This window comes from Plecotus auritus (assembly GCF_963455305.1).
Source record: "Plecotus auritus genome assembly, chromosome: 2".
NCBI classification, from domain to species: domain Eukaryota; kingdom Metazoa; phylum Chordata; class Mammalia; order Chiroptera; family Vespertilionidae; genus Plecotus; species Plecotus auritus.
Genome location: NC_137771.1, coordinates 194,600,857 through 194,606,856, shown reverse-complemented (window position 1 = coordinate 194,606,856; position 6,000 = coordinate 194,600,857). Strand labels below are relative to the sequence as shown.

General features: G+C 47.2%; 1 protein-coding gene across 5 annotated transcripts in view; it reads left to right on the top strand.

Annotated features, from left to right (window-relative positions):
* Positions 1–676: 676 nt before the first annotated feature.
* Positions 677–6,000, top strand: part of NLGN1 (neuroligin 1) — an 872,049-nt gene continuing 866,725 nt past the window's right edge. Inside the window, exon 1 of one of the 5 annotated variants that reach the window (XM_080658328.1) lies at positions 677–1,353. The gene's annotated coding sequence lies outside the window, so the exon portion shown is untranslated. Of the gene's footprint in view, positions 1,354–2,395; positions 2,685–6,000 lie in introns of those variants that run through there. The other 4 variants (XM_080658320.1, XM_080658326.1, XM_080658327.1 and 1 more) reach the window with 4 other exon arrangements.

The following is a 6,000-nucleotide window of genomic DNA, read 5'->3' as shown; positions in this document are numbered from 1 at the left end:
CAAGAATGCGGGGGTGGTGGTGGTGGTGGTGGGAGTTTGGTGGCAAGAGATCTACCAAGCGGCGGAAAAAAAAAAAAAAAATCCCGTAGAGGCTCAGTTGAAGGCTGCTGCCTCCAACTCTACTTATCAGCCTCCCAGACGAAGACGCCTGGAAAGAGAGCACAGTGACGCCGAGAACCGGGAAACTCATCGCGTCCGAGGCCTCGCAGCTCGGTGGCGGTGCGGGTTCACTCACAAGCTACTCGGAGTGGCTCGGTGAACGTCACAAGTGACGCCCGGGGGCCTTAACCCCTCCAGCCGCCTCGGGTGCTGCGGGTGCTGCAGGCGGAGGTTGCAGGATCTCTGTGGGAGGTGGGAGGGAGGAGGGCCAAACTTGTCAAAGCAGGGACCACCACCTGCATCAAGTCGGCCACCCCGGACCCGCGTCCCTGAAAGCCCACCCCCACTGATCGCGGCTCCTGCCCGGGGCGGGGGGGGGGGGGGAGGGAGGTGGGGGAGAAGGCGGGCAGGGGAGAGGATGCTGTGCGATAAACCCCGCCGGGAGGGGCGGCAGGGGAGGAAATCGTGGCTCGGAGCGGGCAGGACGAGGTCTGAAGTATGGGTCTAGCTTGATTCAGACTCCTGCACCCGGCAACGCCACGGAGGGGGGCGGAGGAGGGAGAGGAGGTTGTGCTGTGTGTGTGCGCGCGTGTGTGCGTGTGTGCGCGTGTCTACAGGTAGCAGCGGCGGCGGCGGGGACCGGAGCCGGGGACGCATCTGCAGCCACCTCCCCGCCTGTGATTTTCCGAGGCGATTGCTCACTTGGCTGACGGATCTGTACCCTCGGGAGGGAGACCATCTCATCCTCTCCGTACCCACGCGTCTTAGCCTTCTTCCAGTTTCAAGTGTGTGTTTTGGGTATTTTATTTTTAATTTTTTTCCCCTTCTCCCTCTAAATCTCGGGAATTCTGCACATTGAAGCAGGTGGCTCCTGAAAAGAAATCTTTGGATACATTTGGTTTGCCAAGTTTTTCTCTTCCCGTGTCCCCGCCGTCTTTCAGAGGCATCTGTGGTGCTTCTTCTTTTTGGATTTCTATGCAGAAAACGTATATATGTTTATATACCGACCGCATCACATATAAATACATATACGCGTGCCCAGGCACTTGGTTTTCGTCTCTCTTCCCGACAAAGCGGAATGTTTTGGAGCCGATGGATAACGAGAACAGTCTGAACATTTTTTGGAGCCTGTTTTCTCAGAAAAGGAGGGAGCGTGAAGAATTGTTTAACATTCGGCCATCGCTTGGCTGCACACTAAGCATCTCGAAGTATTTATGGTTGCAGATCAGGTGCAAACGGGACTTAGCGAGAAAGGTAAGGAGCTTCCTGCGTCCGCCGAGCTCCAGCGTTTATCTTCATTCCCGAATCGCTAGAACTTCCTACTCCCTGCCTCTCCCTCTCCTTCCCCGCCTTCCACCAACCCTGCCCGGCTCGGTCTCCTGCGTTCGCTTACCCTTTTCCAGGTCCAACGGGAGCGGGGTGGGGTGCTGGAGGCTTAATCGTCTGGAAGAGTTTAAATACTTCTCTCTCTCTCTCCTCCCCCCCTCCCCCAAGCCCAGGAGCTGAGTTTCCCAATCCCCTTTTAGCTGTTTTAGGAAACCCATTTGTCTCTTTTGAAAAGCGATGCTACCTAAATAGCTGTTTTACACATCTCTTGGTGCCAACCCCTCACCTCTATCCTCTGACAAAAATAAAAATCACTTAAAAAAAAAAAAGAACTTTAATGAACTGGGTGGTTTCTTTAGCACTGGGGTTCATGGAACTCCCCCAAACGCTTATTTTCATGTGACACCAAGCCGATACCTCGGGAGGAGCCCACTGTGGAGGACATTCAGCTTCGGTGTCTGCAGGAAGCCGATTCCTTTCACTTGGAGGGTCATTTACCAGAGTTCAGCGCGATGGAGTGAGCCTAGCGTAGGGACAACGGCTGCCACTGAATTTCTGTTTAAAACCACCCTTTACGGTTTACACAGCGTGACCAGTTCCCGTGTAACTCCCAGTTCAGGGGACGCGTTTTCAGACTCGACCTTTCGGGGAGAGGGGGCAACTTGCCTTATTTTCTCTTCTCTCTCTCCACCCTCCTTTCTCCTCCTCCGATCACCACCTCTCGCCCCGGAAGTTTGCAAATTGCCGGTTTTGCCCACCCCTCCTGGTGGGTGCTCTCCGCTCTTCCCAGTCCTGCCCCTTCTGTCCTCGCTCCCTTGGCGCTTTCAGAGCAGATGCATCTTCTCTTCTGGGGCTTCCTCTCCCCACCGCGCCCCCCCACCTCGCGCCCCCCACCTGCCCCCGGCTCTCCTCGCCCCTCCTCCCGCCTCCCCGCGGCGCCCTGACCCTTCAGTCCCCGGTATCGGTCTCCGGGCGCGGGGCGTCTGTCCTGGGGCCGCTGTCCGGGCGGCCGACGCCTAGCCGGCAGAGCTGGTGAGAGGAGGGATCGCCGGGAAGGCGATCGGGAGTCCGGGCCAGGAGGCCGGGAGAGCCCGTCTAGCCGAGAGACCGGAGAAAAGGGAGAGAGCGAGTGGGAGGCGCGCACGGCGGACGAGTGCAGTCGCCTCCAACGCCTTAGAGCGGCGCCCCAGTCACTGCAGCTTGTCACCCTAGAGGTGCCCAGGGACCGCCGAGACCGAGAGCCGATCTTCGGCCGAGAGGTACCAAAGAAATGAGGAAAAGAGAGAGCGGGAGGGTTTCCCGGGAAATGCGGAGGCTGAGCAGATGGAGGAACAATGCCGCCTCCAGAAGAGAACCTGAAGCCCGGGCGGAGCGCAGGCGAGCCGCCTCCAGCCGCCTGCTCTCCCACGGCCCTTGGGGTGGTTCCTGGGGTGGCTCTGATTCTCAGTTTGGCTGGGATAAGAAAGTTGTTCTTCCCCACATTTTCTGCCAAGTGGTTTTCAGATCTGCATGGTTCGAGCCAAGATGTCACTCCCCAAGATCCCCCTCCATGAGCAGCGACTAGATGACACATTATTGGGCGATAAACCCCTTGGGGGAGAGAAGGTAGTCTAAACATTTAAAACGCTTTCCACTGGCTTCTGACTGTCCAGCCCAGTGCTTTGTGAGCAGACATGAAAAACCACCTGCAGGGAATTTAAAATTGGGAATAATTTATTCCAGAGGAGGTTGTTAGTGCCTATAGAGATGAGGGAAGTTATGTGTCTAAAATTTGATTCATTTGTGATTATTCTAAGTCAGGAGCAGTTGGCCTCCACAAAGGTATTTATACTATTCTTTTTTCATTTCCAGGACCACATAGGACTTAGGAAATGTAAATTTAGAAAGCTAGCTAACCTGGTGTTTATTCTCTGCATTTTTACAGGTACTTAATATACTAATTTTTGTTCTTTCTATACTGAAACTACAGTAGTCTATTTTCTCTATATAAGTTCTCATACCGTACATAAAAAATACTGGGTCATAATATATTTCTCAAAAATCTATTGTGCTTGATTATAAATAGGATCACATGTATATAAATATCACTAGGGAAAGGTAGGGGTACTTGTGTTTGAGTGTGAAACCTATAGAATGTCTTGGCATTTCAATCAGCCATTACAACCAGCAGAACACTAGCTTTCTGAAATGAGCTCAGAAGCAAGGGCCAAGCACGGATTCTAAATATTAAATGTTAAGTACAAAAACATTGTTTACTGTGCCCTTGGCAGAGAATGAATCTAAGTCTATACACACTGCTGAGTGATTGAGTGATTCACAGAGAAAGTGGAAGTTAATCATTACGCAGGCCCTCTGATTACATGGTTTGATTAAAAGAAGTAACTGTTTTCTGTAAGCCTGCTATTCTACAGTTAGCCTTTCCAATCCTCTTAACATAAGCAGAAATTGAGGGAGTCAGTCTTTCAGCAGACTACACACTCCAGTTCCTGCAGTGAGGGGCAGAGAAAGTCCTCTTTAGCTCCCCCTCCTTTTCTCAGCCTCCCTCCTTCCACCCCCAAGGTACTTCCTGTCAATCTTACCTTTATTCCCTCAGCAGTGTTTTATTTTGTGAAAATTTCCTTTAATACTTAGGTATAATGTATTTTCAAATATAAATGTCTGGATTGATTTGAAGTTGAAGATGGAATATAGACTCACAGAAGGCAGGCTAAGAACTTCATCTGCTGCAGGTAGAGTGTTAGAGGCTTGATGACTTTGCACGCCTGGGTGACTTCCCTTTCTAAAGTCTCTTCCCACCTGGAACTTCTCATATTTTATTCCCCTTCTATTACTTCCACATGGTTATGTCCTTAAATTAGTTCTTTAGGATTTTTTTACAGGATAATTAAGTAACTATAACTAGAGAATACATATATAAATCTGAGCTCTCTGAGATGAAAAATAACATTTTTTAAGCAAAGCTTATTTTCAGAATTCTTTTAAAAATTTTTATACAAAGGAATTATTTTATGATTTACCTAACAAATACTAATTTGTAGTTTTTGTAAGCAAAACATAATTGGAATGGACAGTGAGATCTGAAACCACAACAATTCAACAGTACACTTTTGCACATTTTAAAGTCTTTTGAAGTGAAGGTTGATGTTTATTTTCATCTTATTAGATTGTAAGTGGGAAGATTCCTATTTGAATTCCTATGATTCCTCAGTTATATTTCAATTATTTTGTAAAGGGAATCACTTGAGTCCAGTTCAGCAAACTTATTTTTTGTTTTCTTAAAACATAGGTCTGGCCTTGCAGATCTCTTATTAATGATGGCCAGTGGTTCCTTATAGCTAGAATGCTAAAGTCCAGAACACTAATGGCATTCAACTCCTTTCAGTATTTACTCCCCAATTTTACTTTTTAGATTTAAACACGTTGCACTTGGAACTCCTCCCCAGTATATTCATTATTCCCTTCACAAGACTCTTATTTACTACTTTCCTCAATAGTACATGCTTTGCTTATGCTAACACTTTTTATGAATTATTTCCCACTGCCCCTTTCTTCCCCCCACATAAACACTCAGCAACTGTAGGACTCTAGAACATTTTGTTTTCTTAGAATAGTCTTCCCTCCATCACCCTGCTTCCTTCCTGTATGCTTACTCTGAGCTTTCAAAAGACCTGATTCATACCAGGAGTAGCCTACTTTTCACACTTCTTGATGGTTGGCACCCTCCCTGGATAGCAAGTTCCCAGAGGTCAAAAACCAAACCTGATTTATCATTTCACTCAGAATGCTTAGCCCCATGTCTGAACATAAAGGAGACCACAAGTGAATATTAAATGCATCATTTAAAAATACATTTGGTTATGAGGCAATAGAACACGACTAACAGTGGGTTAAGCAAATAAGAGTTTACCTTATATCATAAAAACTCATAAGACAGTTGCTTAATCATTTAGGAATCAGCTTGTTTTTATCATTTTGGAACTTTTCTTCTCATGGTCATAAAATTGCTGTTGTGCCTCTAGCATCATGTCTGCTTTCTAGGTCCCCCAAAAGATAACAAAGACTACTCTGGGACAAGATTTCTCAACCTTGGCACTATTGTCATTTGGGGCCAGATAAGTTTGTGCCAAGAGGGAGTATCCTGTACATTGTAGGATGTTTAGTAATACTTGTGGTCTCTACTGACTAGATACAGTAGCATGTTCCATTCACCCCTCTGGTTATGACAACAGGTAATATTCTAGACATTGCCAAATGTCCTTTAGAGGTAAATCATCCTGGGGTGACAACTACTCTTCCATCAAAGTAAGGCAATTCCCTGTTTCCTGCTCTCCATTTTTTTTTTTATTGCAGTGATGGTGGGATCTTTTTCTTTGTTATTGTTGTTTGTTTAACAAATGGAAAAGAACTATATGAAATTGTAAAAAAAAAAAAAAAAGGACCAAACAAACTTTTTCCTTGAGCATTTGGTCCTTTTTCTTTTTTTTTTGTGACGTGGACATTCTCCCCATAGACTTCCATTCTCATATCACTTCCAGAGCTGTGTCAGTGGGCCACTTCCAGCTACAGGAGAAATTG